This window comes from Monodelphis domestica, chromosome 1 (genome assembly GCF_027887165.1).
Source record: "Monodelphis domestica isolate mMonDom1 chromosome 1, mMonDom1.pri, whole genome shotgun sequence".
Classification (NCBI taxonomy): domain Eukaryota; kingdom Metazoa; phylum Chordata; class Mammalia; order Didelphimorphia; family Didelphidae; genus Monodelphis; species Monodelphis domestica.
In genome coordinates, this window is record NC_077227.1 from 337955913 (window position 1) to 337982186 (window position 26274).

The 26274-nt window shown below is 42.7% G+C and overlaps 1 protein-coding gene across 2 annotated transcripts in view; it reads left to right on the forward strand.

Moving 5' to 3' along the window:
* Nucleotides 1–8087: 8087 nt before the first annotated feature.
* PSD2 (pleckstrin and Sec7 domain containing 2) overlaps nucleotides 8088–26274 on the forward strand; it is a 76922-nt gene continuing 58735 nt past the window's right edge. Inside the window, exons 1-2 of one of the 2 annotated variants that reach the window (XM_001376699.4) lie at nucleotides 8128–9098; nucleotides 12373–12484. The gene's annotated coding sequence lies outside the window, so the exon portion shown is untranslated. Of the gene's footprint in view, nucleotides 9099–12372; nucleotides 12485–26274 lie in introns of both variants that reach the window. The other variant, XM_056811392.1, reaches the window with a different exon arrangement.

A 26274-nucleotide genomic window follows, 5' to 3' on the forward strand; every position in this document is an offset into this window, starting at 1 on the left:
CTCCTGTGCTCTCCTCTCCTCTCCTGTGCTCTCCTCTCCTGTGCTCTCCTCTCCTGTGCTCTCCTCTCCTCTCCTCTCCTGTGCTCTCCTCTCCTGTGCTCTCCTCTCCTCTCCTCTCCTCTCCTCTCCTCTCCTCTCCTCTCCTCTCCTCTCCTCTCCTCTCCTCTCCTCTCCTCTCCTCTCCTCTCCTCTCCTCTCCTCTCCTCTCCTTTTCTCCTCTCCTCTCCTCTCCTCTCCTCTCCTCTCCTCTCCTCTCCTCTCCTCTCCTCTCCTCTCCTCTCCTCTCCTCTCCTCTCCTCTCCTCTCCTCTCCTCTCCTCTCCTCTCCTTTTCTCCTCTCCTCTCCTCTCCTCTCCTCTCCTCTCCTCTCCTCTCCTCTCCTCTCCTCTCCTCTCCTCTCCTTTTCTCCTCTCCTCTCCTCTCCTCTCCTCTCCTCTCCTCTCCTCTCCTCTCCTCTCCTCTCCTCTCCTCTCCTCTCCTCTCCTCTCCTCTCCTCTCCTCTCCTCTCCTCTCCTCTCCTCTCCTCTCCTCTCCTCTCCTCTCCTCTCCTCTCCTCTCCTCTCCTCTCCTCTCCTCTCCTCTCCTCTCCTCTCCTCTCCTCTCCTCTCCTCTCCCCTCCCGTCCCCTCTTCCTTAATATAACTTGAATATTACGGTTAAGTAGTACAGTGAATAGAGTGCCAGCCCCAGAGTCCAGAAGACTAATTTTTCTCAGTTCAAATTTTGTCTCAGACACTTACTAGCTGAATGACCCTGGGCAAATCACTTAATCCTGATTGACTCAATTTCTTCATCTGTAAAATGAGCTGGAGAAGGAAATGGCAAACCCTAAGAAAACCCCAAATGGGGTCACGAAGAGTTGGACATGACTGAAATGATTGCATAACAATATCATATCTCAGTGATGCCTAGCCTCCCCAATAGAACCATCTTTTGTAACACTGAAGTATACTTAAGTAAAACAAACCAACTAATTGTCTGTATCTGACACTCTACACTTCATTTCTTTCTTTTTAATTAAAAAAATTTTTTTTCAGTGAACACCTTTCCCCAATAAAAAGGAAAAAGAGGGGGCAGTGAGGTGGCTCAGTGGATTGAGAGCCAGGCCTAGAGACAGGAGGTATTTAACTCTTGTCTCAGATACTTCCCAGCTGTGTGACCCTGGGCAAGTCACTTAACCCCCATCGCCTAGCCCTTACTACTTTTCTGCCTTGGAGCCAATACACAGTATTGACTCTAAGACAGAAGGTAAGGGTTTAAAAAAGAAAACTCCTTGTAACAAATATGCTTAGTTAAGCAAAACAAACTCCCCTGTTGGCCTTATCCAAAAAAATATGTCTCATTCTGTACCCTGAGTTCATCTATTGCTTCTCTGGAGGTTAGTAGCATGTTTTATCATCGGTCCTTTGTAATCAAATTTTTCTTCACATTATTAGTAATGTCGTATTAATTGTTCTGGGGTGTATGGGGTGCTCAGGGAGGGGTAGTATCTCTGGTATGGAGGGCTTGTCGTGCCCTCTTAGGGCAGCTCTCCAGCCTCTGACCCCCACCTGACACCCAGCTCTCACTTGTGGCTCCCAGTAGCTGCTAGCATGCGGCAGCGGCCACACCCCGGGCAACGGCTTTGACAGGCCGGCTAAACCTTGTGAGGGTAGCCATCGGGTCGTAGACCCCTGGTGAACCAGAGCTTTGCTCACCCAGCATGTGAAGACTGCTTTGGCTGAACAGATGGAAGAAACCAACAAGAAGGTTCAACGGCTGAGAGGGCGACGCAGCAAAGCACTGTGGAGTGCTCAGGGCATGTTGGAGCACAAAGAACAACATGGCCATCCAATGCAGCTGAGGAAGTCTCCAGGTGTAAAGACTTTTCGTGCCACTGGACCCAGGCTTCCAACGCCGAGAGAGAGTGGGACTGTCTCTGTGCATCGGCTTTTCCACTTAAATCTTCATGCACAAGTGCCTTTGTGCACACTCATCTATACACCATAGATGAAAATGCACAAAGACCATCGTCATCCTCGGGACTGAGAGACTACTACTATACTATTAATTGTTCTTCTGGTTTTGCTTATTATACCCTGAACTAGTTCATGCAAGTTTTCCTGAGTTTCTTTTGAATTTGTTCCTTTCATTATTTCTTATGGCACAATAGTATTTCATTACATTAAAAAACCATAATTTGTGGGGCAGCTGGGTGGCTCAATGTATAGCGAGCAAGGCCTAGAGAGAGTGGGTCCTGGGTTCAAACCTGGCCTCAGATACTTCCTAGCTGTGTAACCCTAGGCAAGTCACTTAATCCCAATTGTCTAACACCTACCATTCACCACAGAGGAGAGGCTTTAAAAAACCAAACATAATTTGTTCAGCTATTCCTTAATCAATGGGCACTCCTTTAGTTTCTAGTTCTTTGACACTACAAAAAGCCTTTGTGAGTATTTTTGCATATTAATCTTCCTTCCTTCCTTCCTTCCTTCCTTCCTTCCTTCCTTCCTTCCTTCCTTCCTTCCTTCCTTCCTTCCTCCCTCCCTCATTCCCTCCCTCCCTCCCTCTTTTGGTTATGCTCACTTTGCTCTATATAATTTCATACAAATCTTCCAAAGTTTCTTTGAATTCTTTATATTTATCATTTCATGATAGATAACCCATTTTGTTTCCATCTCTTTGCTACTGCAAAGAGTACTAGTTTATGATCCAACCATTCTGGAGAGCAATCTGGAACAATGACCAAAGGGCTTTAAGACTGTACATACCCCCTGAGCCCTTTGATCTAGCCATAGCACTGCTGGGTTTGTACCCCAGAGATATAATAAGGAAAAAGACTTGTACAAGAATATTCATAGCTGTGTTCTTTGTGGTGGCAAAAAATTGGAAAATGAGGGGATGCCCTTCAATTGGGGAATGGCTGAACAAATTGTGGTATATGTGGTGATGGAATACTATTGTGGTCAAAGGAATAATAAAGTGGAGGAATTCCATGGAGACTGGAATGACCTCCAGGAATTGATGCAGAGAACCAGGAGAACATTATACACAGAAATGGATACATTGTGGCACAATAGAATGTAATGGACTTCTTTACTAGCAGCAAAGCAATGATCCAAGACATTTTTGAGGGAATTATGAGAAAGAATACTATTCGCATTCAGAGGAAGAACTGTGGGAAAAAAACCAAAAGAAAAACAACTGCTTGATCACATGATTTGATGGGGATATGATTGGGGAAGTAGACTCTAAATGATTATCCTAGTACAAATATCAATAATATGGAAATAGGTCTTGATCAATGACACATGTAAAACCCACTGGACTTGTGCATTGGCTATAGGAAGGGGGTGGGAGGAGGGGAGAGAAAGAACATGAATCATGTAACCATGGAAAATTTTTCTTAATCAATTAAATAAAAAAAATTTAAGTGCTAGTTTAAATATTTTGTGCTTACCTTTCCTTTTTTTTTTAAACTTTCTTGGGATAGATGTCCTGTAATCCTGTGGCTGGGTCAATTTAGTGACTTTTCCAGTACAATTTCATCTACTGGTCTTTAATTTACTTGAAATTTTGATTCTTCTCAGATCATACTATCCTACAGCATCAGAGAGAACTTTTAGGGAGAAAAACCTATGATTTCATAAGTGTAGATTGCTTTCAGTAAGGAATTTCTTTACTGTTGTGGATCAGTAACTTCTCTTCAATTTTATAGTCTTAAAGTTTGCCCAAGATCACACAGCCAGTATTTGTTAAAAGAGGGCCTTGAACCTAGATCTTTCTGACTTCAAGGCCAGTTCTTTATAGACTATTCTATATCTAATATGCTGCTTCTCAATAAAAATATTGATGTTGATGGGATTTTGTAGCAGTTCACAATTTGGGGTCATCTTTTTGAAAATACTACATAATTCCCCAAATTTGATCCAGCATACTTCCTCATATTATTCAATTTTGGGTTAGCTCCTTTTCCATCTATAGTATCTACCTATGACTTCTGTTTGTCTCTCTAATCTATGTAGATTAATTTGATAGGCTGCCTATCTAGTTGCATGTCTGGGTAACATATTTTTCATCCACTTTGTTTTTCCATAGTAGATAGACTAATTTATTTCTCATTATTGTAGATTTCACTGAGGGGGCTTTATAGTGTTTTGATGCAATTGGTACAATTTTATTCTTGACAGGAGTGGTGGAAGAATTTCATTACTAATATGAAGTTTTTTCATTTGACTTCTGTACTAGATGCTTTCTAAGACACAGACAAAGCTTAGGTCTCTCTGTTTTGTACTTCATTTGATGTCAATACTTGGGCCATCATATGCTGATATAATAAAAGACCAAATTTTGTAGACTAATTAGAGGTGATAATATGTAATGAAGTACTATTAGTCTAAGAGAGATAGGAAGTAGAAAAAGACAGAGATCCCAGTACCCAGGATTCTATTTCTTGCCTTTGGGCTTTTGGTTAGTGATTCTCTTTAACTGGAATGTGCTTCCTTTTTTTTTACCTCTGTCTGTAGAATCCCTGACTTCCTTCAAAGCATAGTTAGGGTGCCACCTCCTATATGAAGCTTTTTCTTATATCTCTAATTATTTGTGCTCTCCCTCTCTTCATATTCTTTTGAATTACTTTGTATTTACCTGTATACATGCTCTATCCCCTCAGGTAAACTCAAATTCCTGGAGAACCAAGACTTTCTTTTTTGTCTTCGTATGTCCAGTACTTCTCAGATAATACACAATAAGTCACTGTTGGTTGAGTTGAATTGAATTGTTGTGTATTTCAACTCTGAATCCACCCACCTGCCTTTTGGTGTCCTATGTTAGCTGTGTTTGACTTCTGCTCCCATTCATTCACTGAAATGTATGGGAACTCCAAGAGATTCCTGCTATTTATTGTTCTCTCCCTCTCTCCATCCCCACTCTATAGGGAGGCAAGATCCATTTCAGGTTCTTCGAAACTTCCACCCATAAAAATCAGGACCCATGTTCATCGTACAGTTCCTCCATATCCAACATCTATCCAGTGGTGGACTGAGTACCTATCTGGAAGATATGGCAGTAAGATTGGCTAGACTTTGGACCCCCTTAAATTATACGTGGGTAAAGTTTCCCTGTAACTGATTCAGGCTGGCCAGGCAAACATTCCTAGTTTAAAGGGTGCCAGCCTGGTTAGTAATTGGAGATATCGACACTGGGAAAATGTGTTAGAGATAAGTTATTGCATAAAAGAGGTGGATGTTGGGTTAAGGGTTCCAGGGGATCAGCCAGGCTCCATTTCTTGGGTGAGAGAGAGAGAGAGAGAGCTCTTTGAGGTTCCTAGGGTCAGAATAGTTGGAGGCAACCCACGTAGGGGCAAGAAATGAACTAAGACATCTTAGGGATGTGTAGGAAAAGGTACAAAAGGGGGATTCCCTGGAGATAATAATAATCACTATCCTTTATATGGTACTTGGATGTCTGCAAAATACTTCATGATCTTATCTCATTTTATCCTCACAATAGCCCTGGAAAGTAGGTGCCATTTGTTGTTGTTGTCGTTTGGTCATTCAGTCATGGTTAACTCTTCATGACCCCATGGATCATCTTGTCCATAGGCAAAGATACTGGAGTGGTTTGCCATTTCCTTCTCCTTTGGATTAAGGCAAACAAAGGTTAAGTGACTTGTCCAGGATCACACAGCTAATAAGTGTCTGAGGCCACATTTGAACTTAGGTCTTTCTGACTTCAGGTCCAGCATTCTTTCTACTGAGCCATCTAGCTGTCCTGGTGCTTTTTATCATCCCTATTTTTATAAACAAAGGATCTGAGGCAGATAGAGGTTAGTTAAGGGACTTGCCCATAGCTAGTAGGTATCTGAGGTTGGATTTGAATTCAGGTCTTCTTTACTCCAGGCCCAATGCTCTATTCACTGTGCTATCTACCTCTTAATTCCCACATGCATTTTATAGAGAAGTGAAAAAGTCTCTAGTAGTTATTATCCATTAAAAATAAAAAAAACAAACAAACCAGGAAGCTCTGCAGAGTTGTAAACTGGCATTCCAACTCCTATTTGTTCCTCTTCTAGCATGCCTGGGAGTGTCATTGGGCATTGGGTTAACCACCAAATCTGGTTATAGGCTGGATGGGCATCCAGAGTCCCAGAGGAGCTATTACACCTAGTATTACAGCTACTGATAAACCTCAGTGTTCCATTTTTGCTCCACTCTTTCTTTCTCTCTTTCTCTCTTTCTCTCTCTCTCTCTCTCTCTCTCTCTCTCTCTCTCTCTCTCTCTCTCTCTCTCTCTCTCTCTTTCTCTCTTTCTCTCTCTCTCTCTCTCTCTCTCTCTCTCTCTCTTTCTTTCTTTCTTTCTTTCTTTCTTTCTTTCTTTCTTTCTTTCTTTCTTTCTTTCTTTCTTCCTTTCTTCCTTTCTTTCTTCCTTTCTTCCTCTCTTCCTTTCTTCCTTTCTTTTATAAAACCCTTACCTTCCAACTTGGAGTCAATACAGTGTATTGACTCCAAGGTAGAAGAGTGGTAAGGGCTAGGCAATGGGGGTCAAGTGACTTGCCCAGGGTCATACAGCTAGGAAGTGTCTGAGGTCAGATTTGAACCTAGGACCTCCCGTCTCTAGACCTGGCTCTCAATCCACTGAGTTACCCAGCTGCCCCCTCCACTTTTTTCTTAACAGAAGTTTCTGCCTAACTCTAACCCTCAAAATGAACCCAGAGATCATACTATGGCTGGAATCTGTTTTCATAACCTTGTGCTGGACCATGGCTTTCTCCTTCATCCCAAAGTCTCCTCAGTGAGAATTATAATAGGAATTCACATTTCTAAGTGTAGTTCTTTAAAGTTTGCAGAATGACCTATGTAAGTTTTTTCAAATTATTCTTACAACAATTCTCTGATGTAGGTGCTATTATTAGTTCCATTTTACAGTTGAGGTAATGGAGGCCTAAAGTGGTAAAGTGATTTGTCCAGGGTCACAATTAATTAATGTCTGAGATGGGATTTGAATATAGGTCTTCCAGACTGCAAGTTTATGTATGGCTCCTTTCCTTCACTCACCAAAGTGAATTTTGTATTCTCCTTAATAAAAAGCACATTCTCCTTATTTAAAAAAGAAGATCTTTGGCCAGGATATTCTTCAGCTCTCTTTGGAGATAGTTTTCAGTTTCTTGACATTCAAGGACAGGAAAAATAACAATATTAATGATGACTAATATCTGGCATTTATATAGTATATTATAGTGGCAAGCATTTTTACATACATTATCTTTACCCATTTAGTGCTTAAACTTTATTCCTCAGGCTCTGACTGTTACTGGGTTGGGTCTAGGTAACAACCTGTGTCTTTCGGTCTCATCCGTTAGGGACTGGGAGGATGGGACTCCAGAGGCTATGCTTCACCTGTCACTTCCTTCATATGTCCTGTATAGGGCAGTTCAAGGTCATAGTCAGCTCATGACTCCCCTGAGTTACATAGGAGGTCTTAGCCCCACTTCCTCTCCTTCCCCTCTCTTATTAAACCCTTCCCTTTCCTCTTAAAATCAATACTATTTATTGGAGATCCACTGCAGAAGGGCTAGGCATTGGGGGTTAAGTAACTTGCTCTGGGTCTGAGCAAAGTGTCTGAGGCCAGATTTGAACCCAGGGCTACCCATCTCTAGGCCTGGCTCTCAATACACTGAGTCTCCCAGCTGCCCCCACCATGACAGATATTGTACAATGAATGGCAACTCTGGGTTAGTTATTGCAGCAGGCTTCAGTGCATAAGTGTGGGGGTCTTTGTGACTACCCCATGGCCAGACTGGATGGTAGACTGCTCAGTCGAACTTGGTTTTGGGTAGGCCTATTCCTAAAAAATTATTGGGGGCTTCTGGAATAGATTTCATAGTTCAGAGATAATTCCTCTTCTCTCTTTGACTTCTCAATTCCTCTGTTCATATTTCTTTCAAAAATGATAATTTTTTTTGCTGTCTTTCTATCTATACTCATTTAGATGATGCTTCTTTGCTCATCTCTTTCCATCTGTTTTCACCCTTGTACCTCTGGTACCTTCCCAACTCTCTTTACATCCCTGTCAGGAGTCTTCCTCAGTCTCCCTCACTGAGTCTTTGTCTATGATTGTGCCTGACTCTCTTCCACTCTGGATCTCTGCCTTTCTATCGCTAGTCTCCTCTTCTCTGCTACTGCCTGCCCCTCTCTCCTTGCTTTAGGTCTCTCTGGGTCTGTCTCCTCCTGTGTCTCGGTCTCCCTCCACGCCCTCCTTTCCGGGCTCCCCCGGGAAGGGAGAGAAAGGAAGGAGAGAGCTTATAGGTCTTCTTCAGACCAGGTACCCACGACTGCCCTTCTCGTAGTTCCCGCAGCGTGGCTGGTCCTGGAGGGAGTGGGGGTCTTGCGCCGGGAGCCCCCAATCAGCCCTCCCTCTTGTGGAGAATTTTCTCATGCTTCCCGCCTCCCCTCTCCCTCCTCCCTCATTCATTTTCTTAAAAAGGGCTAGGCAGCCCTTCCTCCTCCTTTCTCTCAGCTTTGCTCTAGTGCTCGGATTGGCTGGGCGGCCCCTAGCTCTGACCTGGGCACCCAGAGAAGGTGCCGATGCTCTGAGCACTTTGCATACACTTCGTGGAGCCTCCTGGCAGAAGGCGAGCCAACGGGCTTGGCGCCCCAGCTCCCTGCCTACTTCTGTGCAGGGTTCCGGCTACAGACAGACAGACCACCCGCCCGACGGACCCACCGACCGACCGCTGCCTTCCCACCCTTCCACCGACTGCAGTCTTCCTCCCTTTCCCCCTCCCTCCTCGCCTTCTCCACTCTCCTCCTCTCCCCTTCCCTCCCCGACTCCTCGGTTCCCTCCCCCCACTCCCTTTCCCAATCCCCCCTCCCCTTTCTCCTGTCTCTCGTTCTGTATCCTCGATCTAGAGCAATCTCCTGACACCTGAGGGAAGTGCTGAGGAGAGCTGAGCATCCGAGGAGAAGAAAGAAGCAGGGGGAGTGGAGGGGCTGGGTGCCAGAGCGAAGGGGCTGAGCCCCCCAGGCACGGGCGGGGCTGCTGCTGCTGCTGCTTCCGCATGGCTCCTCGATGAGGAGGCCATCTGAGCTCCGGCAGCATTGGAAGGAGAGTCTGGGACTCTGGTGAGTGAGAGACAGTGCTGGGCTCTCCCCCTGCCCAGGAGACTTGGTGGGTGGCTCCAGGCACTCTTATGGTTTGGTGGATGGAGGGGGCCAAGTTGATGGGAGTCTATATGTGTCCCTTCGTGCCTGGGTCGGGACAGCTAAGGTAGCCTGAGTGCCCCAAGAGCTGTGGTCCCCGCCCCCCTTGGCCTGGGGAGGGGGCATACAGAACCAGGGCTGGGCTAAACAGAGATCCTTCTGGATAGCCACTACCCACTGGAGATCGATGGACTGATGAAGTAGCCGTGAGCGAGATCATCTAGCCTGGGATGGACTTGGGGACCGTCTGTCCTCTTGGGGTTGGTCCTATTGAGATCAGGACATTTTACCCAGGACTGTCTGATAACAAAGCTACATTTAGAGATCAATCCGGCTGTGGCTATAGCATCCCAATGACACGGTTGTCATGGAGATGGTACGGGGAAGCCGGAGTGATAGGAATGCATCTGGACTGGAGATGGGCTCTGCTAGGGAGCGATGTTCTGTACCCGCCCCCCATCCCCACCTACCCCACCCCCAGGTCTTTTTGTCTGGGTGAGGTGACATATTTGTTCATCTCTCCATAAAACAATAAAACCCCACAAAGCTTGGTCTAGGGAGATTTTCATTACCTTGAGCTTAACTGAATTGTTCCTTCAGCATTGATCTCAGCTTCTGTTCAATATGCTTTCTTGGTTTTGTAAAAACTGGTTCAGGAGGAGGAGGGTGGGGAGACCAAGACAGTTTGGCCACCAGAGGTATAGGGGTTCTTTGGTTGTTGGGAAGGCTGCTGGGGTGCATCGGGTTGGGGTGGCTTTCTGACCAGGATGTTCTTCACCTTTGAAGCTGCTTTTTACAATTTATTTCTGTTTTCTATTCCTTAACTTTCATGGCCCAGGCCTGGCTACCTCACCTCAGGCTTTGGCTGATTAAGGAATGGCACTGGCGGGGGTGTGGCAGGTACTGGATACATGTAATGGCCAAGTAAACTAGCAGAGGGAGAGGGTTTGTGGGGTTGGACAGAAGAGGCAGCCTGAATTGGGGGCTTAAGGTTCCAGATGTAGCTCTGTCCTGGGAACTGATTCTCTGGCTGAGTCCACAGCTGGTCTCCTCTTGTTCTCTCTGTCTTCTGGTCTGGCCAGAGTGTACCTGATCTGCTATTCTCCTCTCTCCATCTCCACTCCTCTGCCCAGACTTGGAGACGAAGGAACTTTCAGCTAATATGAAGGCTGAGAAGAAATTTGTGTTTGTGTTTTGGGGAGTATCTTGTCTTTTTAAGGATCCTATGTACTCCTGTCCCTCTCCCTTTGTTTTGACCGGGGCCCTATTGCAGGAGATTGACTTGGCAGAGAAATCAGAAATCTATCAGGATGAAAGAGTTTCAATGAGAAGATCTTTACAGGGGCGGGTGTAAATCAGGACTGGGCCTATTTGGTAAGATTTCTGGGAAGTGGGAGTGAGGAGGTCTGAGATAAGCTAGAATCTGGCTGGGGCCATTGAGGGTAATGGTGGCAGTCAACAAGCTGAACTGTGGGCTTGAGACCTTGGAGGCCAAAAAAGTATTAATGGAGAGTCCTCTGTTAAAGACATGTCTAGGACAGGGCTAAGGGTGCTACTGTGGCCATTGTTAAGAGGAGAAGTTTCATCTCTGAGATTGTATTTCTCTTCCCTCCTCATTGCTCTCTTCTTCACTGCCTCTACTGGTCCCTGCCTCCCAAACAAACCCCCAAACCTGACAGTTTCTTCCTTTGTCTTGGTGGCATTAGATGATGTGATGTACTGACTAATTTGGCACTTTGGGAATCAAGTCTTGCAGATTTTTAGAAGAATGGAAGAGTTTGGCCCCTGGGGATACTGGGGACCTCAGCATCCCCATGTTTAAACTTGACTCATCACCCATGTCCCATCCTCCTCCTTGAACTATGTGTACTCCCCTGCCACTCAATCTGGATCCAGAAAGTCCCCTGAAGTCTTAGGCTAAATTCAGGTTTTGATCCTCTGGTGAGCCAAGAAGCACCAGAATGGAGGTGGGATTGAGAATGGGGAATCTAATCACCAAAAAAAAAAAGGTAATAACAGGTTGGTTTTGTTGCTTACCAGAAGAGGAAGGTGGAACCAGACCACTATTACTGCCAAGGGATCAGGACATAAGCCATCTTTTCCCAGAGTCCTCTAGGATGCACGAAAGGAGGGAATTCTAAAAAGACTCATTTAATAGAGGAAATGAATTCCTCATGAATGAGGGGGCTTAATCCCTGGCTTGACTCTGGTTGTTCTAGTCTAGTAGATGAGGTCATTCTGACAGATGTTTGATCCTCCAGTCCTTCTTGGCCTTTCTGCTTATGATCCCCTGATCCTCTTCCAGCTGCCCCAGGACATTACAGTCCCACAGGTAATATGGCCCAGGGCAGTGATGGTGAACCTTTTAGAGACCAAGTGCCCAAACTTCAACCCTTAGGCTGCCTGTGAGCCCCTCCACCACCACTCCTTACCCCAGGCAGAGAAGGGAGGAAGCACTCCCATTGGGCTACTGGGCAAAGGGGTGGTTCATGTGAGAAATATCCTCAGGCATGATTGAAAGGGGAAGGAAGTAGCCAAAAGTTCGCCAACATGGGCCATGGGGCTCTGGTCAGTCTTTAGAGAAGGTCCCTTTGTTTTTCTGTCTCCCTCTCTACTTTTCTTTCTGTCTCTCTTTTTCTCTGTGCATATCTCTCCCTGTCTCTGTCTTTCTCAGAATGTTTCTGTCATTGTATCTGCTTCTGTCTATGTCTATCTGTCTTACCTTGGCTTCTATGGCCATTACTCTTGATGGGAAAATGTCTTTAGAAATACAGGTTTAAGAACTGGAGGGGACCTTAGACATTATCTAGTTCAACCCAATCATTTTACAAATGAGGAAACTGAGGACATTAAATGGTTTATGTGTAAGTCTAAAAAAATGCATTTGGTATAAGGAGAGGCAATGGGGTTAGACAGAGGGATGGACTGCAGCCTATGAAGAATGGGGAATAAGAACAGATAATGAGGGAAGGGAGCCTGGGGCTTCTCCTTCTCTGGGAATATGGAAGAAGAGGATGTCTATGATTCTGTCTGGAGAATCCTAGGGCAACTGAGGAAGGGGAGGCCAAGTGATGGGCCCAGGATTGCCAGGCAATTTAGTCAGTCAACCAAGCATTTCTGTTGTACCAGGCAGTGACTTCACCAGAGAAGGGCCCCTGTATTTGGGTTTCCAGTCTTCTCTGTCTCCCCTTCCCAGAATATCTCCTTCGGAGTTCCTTGCCAGAATGGGGTTTTCTGAGACACTCTTCCTCCAAGTGGCAGACGACGCTCGAGACACATCTCCAGATGGCCTTTTCCAGGAAACTGTTGTGAGTGGTGTCTTATGTTTTGGGAGCCCATATTTAGCCCAGCTTCTTATGCAGTACAGACACTCATTCTGTTATTCCCTCCCTGTGTCCCAAGGAATTTTTGTTTGTTGCTTTCTTGATATTGAGATTCTTGAGACTGCCCTCTGAGAGATCCCTTCCCATGAGCTGTTCCCTCAGGGAAATCTGGTTTTTCCCCTCAAATGTTTGCCCCTTAGAACTATCTTAGTTCTAGCATTGAGGAAAGGATAATAAAATTCCCTCTAGTCTTATTAGGGCCTTTCACTTCAGCCTGGCTTACCTTTCTATTCCTCTTGGGTCCTTTGCCATACTGGCCCTCAACAAAATGTTCAGGCTTTGTTTTGGGTAGTATCTTCAACATTCCAGGTACTTGGTACCCTCATGCAGCCTCCTAAATATGCTAGATCTCCCAGAGAGATATACCTTCATTTTCAAGTAGTCTACCTCACCACAATTCTTTCATTGTTCCCCTTTTCTCCACTTATATCATTGTTCCCCTTTTCTCCACTTATATCGGCACCTTCCTAGTTCAGGTCACTTTTCTCCTGGATTAGTGTAATAGCTTCCTAATTGGTCTGATACATCCAGCTGCTTCTCTCTCTGATTCATCCTCCACATACATTCTCAATCCATATTCCTAAAACAGAGGTTTGGCTGTGTTATTTCCTAGTTCAAGAAACTTCTATAGCTCCCTATTATTCCTAGGGGGAAAATACAAATTCCTGTTTGACATTTAATGCCTGTCACAGTTTGATTCCAGTATGTATATCTTTTCAAATTGATTACACACATTTCCTTCTCATGTACTCTATAGTTTAGCCATATTGGCTTCCTTGCTGCTTCTTTGTAAATGCCATGCCATTCCATTCATTTATTGTCTTTTTGCCTTTGTATCTCCTGTGTCTGGAATGCTCTTCTTCACTTCCACCTTTTGGAATTCCTAGCTTCTTTCACAGCTCAGTTGAATTCTCTTCCAATTTCTCCCAGTTATCAGTGCTCCCAGTCCTTGATAATGCCTTTTAAAAATGTTGTATTTACTTATCTGTGTACATACCCCACCTCTGAGTGGAATGTAATCTTCTTGTGGGCAGGAGAAATTTTTTTTGTTTTTGTCTTCCTATCTTTGGGTCTTTGTATAACATTGTCTGACATCTCATAAGTATTTGTTGAATTGAATTGAAAGATTATTGCATAATGGGGGTAGGAGGGTAATGGCGAGAGCTGGCCATAAAATGAGGTTCAAAGAAATAAGTTTCTAATGTTTGAATTTCAGGTATCAGTTGGGGAGCTGTCCCTTTGTAGATTAAAAATTATGTTACTTGGGCATCTGCTGATTCTGCCTATGTAAATAAAGGCTGACCTTGTTCCTCTGGGCTCCACTGAGCAACCCAGAAGAAGGACTTTTCTCGGCAAGTAGAATGACCCAGAGCATCCATTTGAGCAGAAGCTAAAAAGACTGAAGGCTATAACCTTGGAAAAAGGATTTCTCCTCTCTGGGTTCTATTTCTTTCACATCTGTAATATGAGGGAATTGGGCCAGATGAATTCTAAGGCCCCTTGCCAGCTCTAACTGTCTATGTTCCAAGATGCAGACCCAGAGGGGAGGTAGAAGAGCTTTTAAATTCATGATGTAGGTGGGGTAAGAATGGGACTACAACTTGGTTCTCCAAAACATGGAGGATAGGAAAAAGGACTCTTTTGGAGCCTGGGGACAGAAACTCTAGGATAAATTAAAGGAAATCCTTTGCCCAGCAGGAAATATATTTTTGGAGTTCAATACCCCAAGTGGTGATATTGGCTTGAAATTAAAATAGGTCCAGGGTTTCAGATGTTCCATTATAGATATGACATTGATGGATTTATTAATTATTCATGGGCTTTGTCCCTAGCTCCTATGAGCATGGTGTCAGTGAGGATGGCTATATCCTCTCTTGAACCATTCCTTTAAACTCCCATTAGAGACATCATTGGACTGGAGAGATCTGGGGACAATCTACTATGATAGTTTGTCCTTTTGATAAATGTAAATTTTTTTCATTGTTACACTAAACTAAACCAGATCATAATAGCAGGTAGATGGTGCAGTGGACAGTGTCAGTCCTAGAGTCAGGAAGTCTTGAGTTCAAATCTAACCTCAGACACTAGCTGTGTGACCCTGGCCAAGCCACTTAACCCTGTTTGTCTTAGTTTCCTCATCTGTAAAATGAGCTGGAGATGAAAATGGCAAAGCACTTCAGTATCTCTACTAAGAAAACCCCAAATGGGTTCATGAAGAGTCAGTCACAACTGAAAAAACACTGAACAGCAATAATAACAACAACAAACAAACTATACTGAACTCTCTCATCCATCATTGCCATCAGCTGCAACTCTGCTAGGATTATAGACTTTTAGAGCTGGAAAGGACCTTAGAGGTTACCTTGTCCTCTTCTCATATTCTCAGCAGCATTTGTGACAGGTTAATCTGGCTTCCATTTGAACACCTTCAGTAACATTGAGATCACAACTCAGACAACAGCCTTTTGGACAACTCTAAATTCTTTATTTTGAGCTGGAATTTGCCTTCCTGTAATTCCCACCCATTGGTCCTAATTTTTACCCTTTTGATTAACATAGAAAAAAGATTAATTTCCCTTCCACATGACAGCCCTTCATATGTCCTTTCTAAATCTTTTCTCTAGGCTAAATATGCCTTGTTTTTTACATTGTCCTCAACCATCATCACATGACATTGTTTCTATACACTTCTGCATCCCTAGTCATCTTCCCAGCATTCTCTGGCTTCTCAAAATCTATCTAAAATAGCAATCTCAGGCACATATTCCAGCTAGGAATCTCCCTTCCTCTAGATGTTATATTTTCATTAGTGTATCCAAAAATCCCATTAGAGTTTTGTTTTGTTTTTTAGCAGTCACATCACACTATGGACTCATTTTTCACTCCAGGAAAAAAAGAGATGACAACAATATGTTTAAAAATTAAATAGACTCACACACACACATATATATGTATGAATTGCCTACGTTATAGGTTTTCTATAACATCTTGTGTTTTCTTTTAACCTAAATAGCAAACTTCACATTTGCTTTTCTAAATTTTACTTCCCATTTACCCTATCTTCTATCCATCTGAAACTAGATTCTGTCATCCAATGTATTATTTATCTCTCCCAACTTTGTGTAACCTATGAATCTGACAAGTATGCTATCAAATTTTCATTCAAGCCAATCAATCAATCAATCAGCATTTATTAAGTTCTTACTACATGCTAGACATGATGCTACACACTGGAGTAATTTATTAAAATGTTGACTAGGACAGGCCTGAGGACCCATCCCTGTAGCCATCACCAGAGAACGCCCTCCGGATTGACATTCATCTATTAATCTACACTTTTGAAGACAGTTCAAGAAGTTAGTTACAAGCCCACCCAACTGTGCTATCAGGCTATCAAGAGGAACTTTGCCCCATGCTTGTTGCTAACTAGACAGACTACATCTATGGAAGGCCTCTGATTTATCTAATCAAAAAGGAAATGCAGTTAATTTGAAATGACAAATATGAAATCTTCTGTTTGGCATTGAAAACCATTTATTACCTGAACTTGTCCTACTTTTCTAGTCTTGACTGTCCTCCACTCACTATGCAATGCAGCCATACTGGGCTTCTTGCTATTTGGATGTTTATTTTGGTAATGGCATGCTTTTGTCCTGGCTGTCTCCCATGCCTGGAATTCTTTCCCTCCTAACCACCTTCTGCCTTCCCTGGTCTCCTTCAACACAACTCAAATCCCACCTCCTGCAATAGGTGTCCTCCTTTCCCCTTTGCACTCTTTCCTCACTTCCTCCCTCCTTCCACCCCATGCCTGAACTCTGAAATTACTTCTATTAACTCAGTATATATTTTGTAGGTACATAGTTCCTTGGTATGCTGTTGCCTCTATTACAATGTGAGCTCCTTGAGGTCAGGATTGGTGTCTTTGTTTCTTTGAATATTCATCACTTCTCACTGTGCTTGGCCAATTAGTTAATTAATTATGAAATTGATTAGCAAATGCTTGTTGACTGGATAACTCTTCTTATGTTGACTCCTGATGATTGCCTCTTTTACTTTCTAATGGTTACAAGCCAATTGGATTTACTTTAAATCAGCAAACACTAGGTATATGCAAGAGATTGTACATAATTAAGTCTATGAACCCCCCCCCCATCTCACCCCCAGTCTCTGCTCTTGAAGAATGGAGGTTGTGCTGGATGAATTCTGACCTTCCTCACAGTGGTGACCCTGAAACATTATGAGATCCTGAAAGTGCCTTCAGAATCACCAAAGAAAGATTTAGTCATCATCTGCTTTAAGGATCCCTATTTTATTGGGTCCAAGAATACTTCCTCCACGAATGGAAATTAGCTATCAAATTTTGAGAGTATTTGAAGCTGAATTATACATTACCCTTTGGTCAACAGTGAAAGCTTCTCTGAATTTGTACTTGAACTGCAGACATACACAGGCTAGCACCAGACCATGCTTAAAACCTTTTCATTTTGCTAAGACTTAGATAAGTTGCAGTCTACTGCCACAAATTGCTTTGGTGTTTGTTTACACCCTTCAGGACTCAACTCTAATCTTTCCAGGTTTAGTTCACATTATTACTCTTTCAATACTCTTTGGTCCAGCTAAACTGCTTTCTTCCATCCCCTCATGTGTATTTCATCTTAGATGGCATAGTCGTCTTAAATTCTTTGGTCATGTAATAAGAAGACATTGGAATGCACTCTCTCTTCACCACCGTCTGACCTCCTTCAAGATTCAGCTCACTGGAAAAGACTTTGATTTGGGGAAAGATTGAAGGCAAATGGAAAGAAGATGACAAAGGAAGAGATGGATAGATAGTGACATGGAAGCAATGAATATGAACTTAGGCAATCTTCAGAAGATAGTGGAAGATAGAAGAGCCTGGCATACTATATAGTCCATGGGATCATAAAGGGTTGAACATTGTTAAAATTTAAATTAGTTTCTAGTAATAAAAGTATTATATTTTATGAGGTTTATTAAAGATTATTAGAAATCAAGGATACCAAATAATAAACCATGTATCTAGGGCTGATTAGCCCATTCACAGCCTACTTACTATGTGTTGCAATCTCTGAGTAGAGGAAGAGAGGCTCTTGGGAGGCAGAGAGTCTGTTAAATACCAATTGTGATCTCGCCCAGGTGGAGACTCAGGCGAGATTATGGGGAATTCTGGGAAGTACCAAGGACTTCTGGGGATTGAAGTCTGGGGTTCAAATCTCCATTTTTACAACATGACTGTACAAATGAACAGCAAAATTTCATCTCTCATCTTCAGGTCTTTCCCCAGGCTATCCCCTATGCCTAGAATGTACTTCCTCTTTTTTACCTTATCCTGTCTTTGCTCAGGACTAAAAGCTCTTCCTGTCTCTTATACTCCTAATAGCAGCCCTTGCCCCTAAAAAAAATAGTCTTCCGTCTTCCCTTCTGTATTTCTCTTCAGATCACTCTGTGGAGCCTTGCACAGCAGAGAGCAGTAATGGCACACCTCCAACTGTCAGAATCTCTTTTTTCCTTCAAAGTTCATCTCAAAAACCATCTCCTAGAGAGGAAACTTTTCCTGAGTTGGCCATATTCCAGGGCCTTTCTCAAAATTACTTGTATTACTTTGGATATGCTTATTTGAGTATGGGTTGTCTCCTCATCTGAGAGCAGAAATGTTTGTATTTTTATCTTATCCTTCACACCTAGGACAGTGCTTAGCTAATAGTAGGTCATTATTAAATGCTTGTTGATTTATTATTATAAAAATAGCCTTTAAGAATCCTGAGTCACTTTCATGCTATGGTGAGGCATCAGAGTAGGATTTAGTGGAGTTTTATGTTAAGTGTACTTTATTTTATTCTGTTCTAATTCTTGGAAAATTTATAATCCATACATGTTATATATTAGATTTCTATAGTAACCAGAATAGTGGGATTCAGTTCCTGACTCTGTAAGATAAGAAGGTTTACTGTGTATGTAAATCAGCTGCTAAAATAGGCATATGGCACATTGGATAGCTTAATAAAAATGATTTGAGGATTATTTGGCAGTTTGGATTAACTTGGATAACTGAAAGACAACTGCATTTGAAGTTGGGAAATCTTGAAGTCAGCAAATTTATGTAAAGGCTAAGCAAGTGAGAGTTCCCTGAATTATCTGGGGAAAAAAGGTTGTCTCTGTGTCAATGAGAGGAGATTCATGGGAGATGGCAAGAAATTATAACCTTTGAGGGAAACCCTTGAGAATTTTAGTCAGCAAATTGCCTGAGAAAGGAGGGTATATGCTGATTATATAAAATATTCATATATGGCCTTTGGGGGGAAAAAAAACCAAAGAGGGAAAAGAAGAAGGGAATATTTCCTTAGAATCCTCACCTCCCTTTGGTCCTCTAGTGCTCAGCACCCAAGGACAGTGACCAGAAGCTGGGGGAGAGAGATGGAAGTTGACTTGGCCCAAAGCTTTAGCCAATGGAAGTAGGGGAAGCAATGAGTTCATTGAGCATCAGTGTTAGACCAATTAAAGCACATTCCATTAATAACCCATAATTTGCACTGACTAACAGGATCTTGTTCCACAATTAACCATCCCAAAATTATACTGTTAAGACCTCTTATCAGAGAAGCCATTGCCTACCCTAAGCATTTACCTCCCAACCCATATGGAATGATGAGTCCATTCTGAGGGGAAGGCTGGAGGCCAGAACTGCAGGGTCTTGGTCTATCTCTTCCCTTGAGAGAAGACACAGGAGCATTCTAGTCCTATATGACTCCCCACTCTCTCCCAGAAGTATGATGGAAAACTGCCTGCATGATGCCAGCTCCTAACTATCGTTCCCACCAATACTGCTCCCTGATTGCCTTCCTTTCCTGCTGTCACCTTCTTTCCAGCATCCTAGACTAAGTTTCATCTTAATGAGGTAGTTCTTATCTTCTTGTTTGTCTTCTTCCTTCTCCTCTTCCTCCCCACCTCTCTTATCTCTACCCCCTTCCCTTCCCTCCTCTCCTCCCTATCTCCTTCCTCCTCCTTCTTTTCTTCTTCCTCTCCTAACTAGATCCTGGATTCCTTGCTAGAAGAGAACTCAGAGGCCAGTCTCCTGGTTCCTTTGGAGACAGACTAACTTTAGGTCAATCAATAAAAACCAAGAAAGCATTGTGTGTCCCCATGGAGAGATACAAAGAGAAATACAGGGGAAAAGGAGGCTTTTTTTTTCAAGGATGGGGGAGGAAGAGATTGGTATTGGGGTGGGAGAGGCAGAAGCAGCTTTTAGTCCTAAGCAAAGGCAGGAGGATGGGGGTAAGGGGTAATGGCATAGCTCCCAGTCTGGGAGCCTGTTGAAGCTTTCCTCTCTCACCCCTCATTTACTAGCATTGGGCAGAGAAATGGCACAGGGGCAGGCCAGCTGTGACTACTCCCTGAGGCTCTTGGCTTGTTTTGGATGGGAGAGGGGAAGGAATAAAGAGTGAGGAGGCTAAGGAGAGGGAGTATTATACACTGATTCACAGGCTGAACCTCCTTCTTGGACCCTGGCCAGAGGTTACTGGTGCCAAGGCCAAAAACACCCCAGGGCACTGAACAGGCACTCTCTGGGGATGCCTTCCTCTTTCCTCACTCCCATTACATTTTCTCTAGCTTAAAAAATGAAGTTTATAATGTACTTTTACATTGATTTTTTTCATTAGATCCTTAGAATCTAGAATTATTTTTCACATTATTCAGATAAGTCTCTATAACAGTAAGTGACTTGCCTAAGGTCACATTGTTCTGGATAGTTTTCAGTACACCATCTGTCTCTGGGTTTCCTTTTGTGTCTGTTTCCTGATGGGCAGGAAAGAGCTAAGGTGGGGAGAGCTCTAAGGGAATCATTCTTGGATTTGTGGCTCTTGGTTGAGAGGTGTCTTTTTAGTCCTTTGTTTTTCCTCTTTCCCCTCTCTTTGTTCCTTGTTCTCCAGGGTTGAACTCATGCTGCTCCCTTTTCTCTGTTCCTGAAAGGCTACTTGGCTAGACTCTAAACCCTTGTCCTGAGCCATCTGACCTTGGGTGTATCTCCTTCTCCCTTCTCCCCCCAGCCTAGAGTTGCCCCTCTATGATGGCCCAGAGTCTAGGGACATGGCCTCTGCTGCCTATGCTTTGGCAGAAGCTCAGCTTCCTGGTGCCAGCTGCCTTGGCCTCCCACTCTGTGGGTAGAGAGGAAGTGACTGGGGGAGCCAGGGTTGGAAACTAGCCTTGGACAGCTGCAGTACTCTCTGAGATCTTGAGAGAGGAGCAGAGCAGTAGGAGAGACACAGCTGTGGACATTGCTCAAACTTTGCAACTTCTTTTGGATCTCAAGTAACTTCTATTCTTCCTCAAGCTAAGTAGAAAGAAAACATGGAGGATACAAGATAGAGAGTCAAGAGACCTGAGGCTATCTCTATTGTACCACTTATGGGTTCTGTGATAGGAGGCAAGGTTCTTTTTCTCTTTGGGTCTCAGTTTCTTCATCCACAAAGTGGGAGAGTTGGGCTTAATACTTTCTAAAGTTGCTTCCAACTCTGACATTTAATTTAATTCCACAGGAATTTATGACATGCCTATATGTGCCAGGTACTATCCTGAGTGCTGATACCAAGACAAAAATGAAGCAATCTCTACCCTTGGGGAACTTACATTCTTGGGGAGGTGTGTGTGTGTGTACAACATACACACAGATAAGTAATCACAAAATTTTCACACAGTAAATACAGTGTAATTTTCTTGGGGGAAAGACTTTCACAAATGGGTGGCATCAGAGAAGGTTTTGTGTAAGAGGGTAAGAGGTACTTCTTTACCTTAGCCTCATAGGGAGATCCAAATTCCCAGAATCAGAGATGAGGAGTGAGAACATTCTGGAGCTGGGAGGAGGGAAATAGCCTGTTTAGGGGTACAGAAATGAGGCATAGAATACTATGGATAGAGAATATTGAGGAGGCTGTGAAATCATTTGATGATTTCTTTAACTCTGGGAATGGTGTCCTCCCTTGTCAATCAATCCTCACTGTATCCTTATGGAATCAGATTTCTTTTTAAAGAGCAGATTACCAGTTGTCAGTTATTTTCCTGAAATCACAGAGCAAGTCACTGGAAATGAGAGGATGGGAATCCAGACTTCCTAACTTGAGTCAAGGTCTCTACTTGTGTGTAGTGCAGCTCGATGAATTGGATACTTGGGAATATTAGCTGCTTTTATGTGATCATTGTCCATATTCAAAGGCTATAGTGGGTAGGAGGCACCCAGGCACACACACAACATGGTATAGTGGATAATAAGGTACTGACCTGGGTTCAAGTCCTGCCCCAGAGGTTTATTAGCTTTGTGATCCTGGATATGTAACTTAACCTCTTTGAGATTATTTCTTCCTCTGCAAAGTGAGGGGGTTGTACTTAATGGTCCACAGCTTCTAGCTGCTCCCATGATCTGTATGGTCCCTTGTTTGTAGGTCATGAATAAGAAACACAGGCTATGGTTAGAGAAGCATGTTTTTGTATTGAATAGAAGCTACTCCTTTAGGGATTTTGAAAAATGTTTAATCAGATTGTGGGAGCTACCATATATCAGGACTACTTTCTGTCTTCCAGTCCACACTCTGACCCCATTTCCAGATCACTATGTAACTCAATTCTGATACCATGAAATTTGAGGGAAAAGGGTAAAAGGAGTAACATTTGCTTCCTAGCACTGGCTCACTTGTGGCTTGGTTTCTCTTTTCCGCCCTTGAAGGAAACATGTGAATCTTGGAAAACTCATTTAAAATTGAGACTTCTAAAAAATATCCCTCAGAAGAGTTCTTGCCAGGATGGGTCTTGAGATTGCAATGGGAGTAGGGTCTCCTCCAGTTATAGGCATCAACCTTCCTTTGCTCTACTTCTCTTCTATAGACATGCTTCTGAATTTATCTTTGGTCATGACTGTACAGATCATCTCTTCCATGCCCTTGTCTTTTGTTGATTCGTCATCTAGGAATTGGGACATGTCCCCTTCTCCCTCCCCTCTTCTTTCTAGTAGGGGAGGAGGAGTCAAGGGAGATGGTGTCAAGGGTGGGAAGAGATATTTTCCAGCTGAATTCAGGCAGTGCCCCTGAAAAGTTTCCCCAGGTAGACTTGGAGACTATTTTTAAATGCTGTCTCTCAGCTGGGAGAAGTTTGCAAGTTTGTACCTTAAGGATAGTCACACCTAAATCTGGTCCCAAAATAATTGGCCCCTCCCACTGCCCTGACCCAACATAGCATCAGGAGCAAGAGCTGTTACTACCAAGAGCAAAACCCTTCTCTTAAATCTCTGTACTGAATTTATTGGAATTGGGGCTGGGGGGAGGGGGGAGGAAAGTGGAGAGGAGTCCAGTGCCCCTTTTCCCAGATAAACACATAGGACTCACTGAGTAAGTTATTCTCATTGTCTGATAACCCATGAATTTGTATGTATGCCCCTGGGTAGGGAGTATCCTGAGCCTCTGTTCAGGTGACCTCAGATAGAGGCTGTCTGGGATATCTTGTGTGTACATCCAGTTATTGTGGACCAAATTGCATGTAAAATTCATAGATAAAATTCAAACTTAAGGTCTTGATTGGGCCCACAGTTCTGAGTGATCATACCCATATATGGACAAATCATTGGGCTTGTTCCGAAACCACTTACTAGCCATTTAACTTTGAGCAAGTCGTTTCTTCTCTCTGGCCCTTAGTGCAGCTGCTCTTTAAAATGAATATTGGATTAGATTAGATGATATCTAAGATCTTTTCAAGCTATGAAATTCTGTAATTCTTGAATCCAAAAGTCCCTTCCAGTGGTCTGGTAGATGTCAGGAAGGTCCCCCTGCACTTATGAGAGAAGAAATTTTTGTTTTGTTTTGTTTTGTTTTGAGCTGGAGAAGTTTGGACTGGGAGTGGTGAGGCTGATGTTCTTCCCTTCTATCATTATTTCCTTTAGAAAAGACCTTGAGGGGCTAGACTATAGGGCTCTAAGATTTGTGTTGGAGTAGAGGTATCAAACATGCAGCCATTTTGCTGCTTGTAACACTCCCCAAACCACATTAAAGCATAAGAGATATTTAACAAATTAAATAAAAATACAATAGAACATAGATAATGTTAACATGTGGTCTCCTAAGTAGATATGCAATCTGCAGGGACTCATATATATGGTTTAGTGGCTCCTGCTTCGATTTGAGCTTAATACCACCATTCTAGACTTCTGAGAACCTTTTTTCAAATGAATACTTGGGCAAGCTTAGCTCCCTGGAGTAAAAATAGGGCCCGTCTCTGCTGATTATGTTCAGGACCTCGGACAGCTCTCTGCACTGCTGGGCTTCCCCACAGGGGCCAGAGCAGCCAATTCTGTATTTGCTTTATACAGATCCATTATCCTCTTTTGTAGTTTATACTACAATCACTACTCTTCTTTCTGATTGTTCACTTCCTCCAATAAAATAAAGGCTGGGTTGACATAATCATTATACACATAAACTCTTACTCTAGAACACAGCCAGCAGCCCTTTGGAAGTGAGAAGAGAAGGAGATTCTAGGTTACTAAATAAATACTTCTTTGACTCATGGGGAAAGTGTGAGTTGTAGAGTAAGTAGAGACAGAGTCCATCTTTACTTAGTCTACCATTTGGCAACAGCCTAAGAAGTAATGTTTTCCATCTCCAGTATGGAATTGAGTAAGAAGCAGATGGGGAAATTGGACAGCTTTTGTAGATTATAAGATTTAGAGATAGAAAGCATCTTTAAGATTCTTGACCCTTCTTGATTCTTCTTCATCCTCTCTTAGATCTATTCACTTGCCAGGTCTTGTCAATTCTGTATCCATAACATTTTCACATCCCTTTCTCTCTGTTCACATAGTCACTACTCAGTTCTGGGTCCTTATCACCTCTTATTTGGATTAATTCTATATACTCATAATTATACATTGTAGTTTTCCTTTCTCTAATCCATCTTGGACACAACTGCCAAACATACAGATTTTATGTATCCTCATTCATAATCTTTTGCTCAAGGACTTTCAGTTGCTCCCTATTGCCTCTACAATTAAATACAAAACTCTCATTTTACCATTTAAAACCCATCAAAATGTGGTGCCAGTCAAATAACTTTCCAGATTTATTTCATATTACTGATTTTCACATACTCTCTGTTCCAGCCAAACTGCCCTATTTCCTGAACCCTACAATCTGTCTGCTATCTTGGGGCCCTTGTATAGGCTGTCACCCTTATGCTTGGAATACATTTGTTTCTCATGACCTCTTAGAATCCTTAAGTTCTTTCCAGGCCAAAACCATACTACTTTCTATGCAGAGCCTTTTCTGATCCCTCAAGTTGTTAGTGGCAATTAGGTACAGTAATGGACCTGAAGTTGAGAAGCCCTGAGTTCAAATTCAACCTTAGACATTAGCTATGCCAATTAACCTCTCTTTGTATCATTTCCCTCAACTGTGAAACATTGATAATAACTCACAGAGTTGTTGTGAGGATCCAGTGAGATAATATTTGTAAAGCACTTCTTAGTAGAGTGCTTGGCATATAGTAGGCATTTAATAAAAGCTTTCTATTTCCTAAAATTATGTTTTGTGCCTTGAGTACAAAGATTCTTTTTTTGTTTTGTTTCCAAATCTCAAGCATCCAGTACAATATCTTGCATGTGGTAGGAGCTTAAAAAATGCTCATTGAGCTGAGAAACCTTCATTTTATGGATGAAGAAACTGAAGCCTAGAAAAAGGCAAATGACTTGCACAAGGTCACACAAAGAGGGAGTAGCAAAAATGAGATTTGAAACAACCTCTTCTGATTCCAAATCTAGTGCTTAAGTATTATAACTTGCTTGTACTCTAGCAACTCAATTTGGAGTTTCTTTAGAAGGATTAATTCAGGCATTCTTAATCATCTTGTTGGTGTCTTGGTGTCAATCACCTTGATTAATACTCCATTGAAGCTTATAGATCTCTTCTCAAATCTGTCTAAAATAAAATATGGGGGATTACAAAATAGTTAACACAGTTTTTTTTGAAAACCAGGTTAAGAACCCCTAGTATAGTTTGAAGAACTGTGATTCCCAGAACTTTAGATGCAGCCTCATTTAAATGGAAGTAGAAACCTTTCTCAGCCCAACAGAAGTGATTTGGGTTCTTTTTGGGATCATTTATCACTTCCCACCTGGACTACTGCAATTGCTTATTAGTTGGTCTGCTTCCCACAAGTCCTTCTCCACTCTATAAAGTCCATCCTCCATTGATCTGACAAAGTAATCTTCATAAAGGCCAGGCCTGACCATGTCATACCCCACCCCCAAGTCAATAAACTCAAGTGGATCACTATCACCTCCAGGATCAAATATAAAGTCCTGTTTCATGTTCCAAGCTTGTCACAATATGCCCTTCCTTCCTTTCCTCAACTATAAAATGTTGATGCCAGGATTCTGTGAGACCTGTTCAGTCTTTTAATATTTTATTCCCCTACACATTCTCTGCCATCCAGTGATGCTGGCCTTCTTGTTGTTCCTCAAATAAGACCCTCCCACTTCTAATTATGAGCATTTTTATTGTCTGACCTCCATGCTGGGAATGCTCTTCTTCCTTCCTTCATGGAAAAAGTGGCTTTGAAGGATATCTAGTACATAGATGGTGGTGGGAAGAAGAGGATAATACAAATAAAGACCTTGAAGTCAGAATGAGAATTCTGTGTGTGTACAAAAGAGTCCTTTT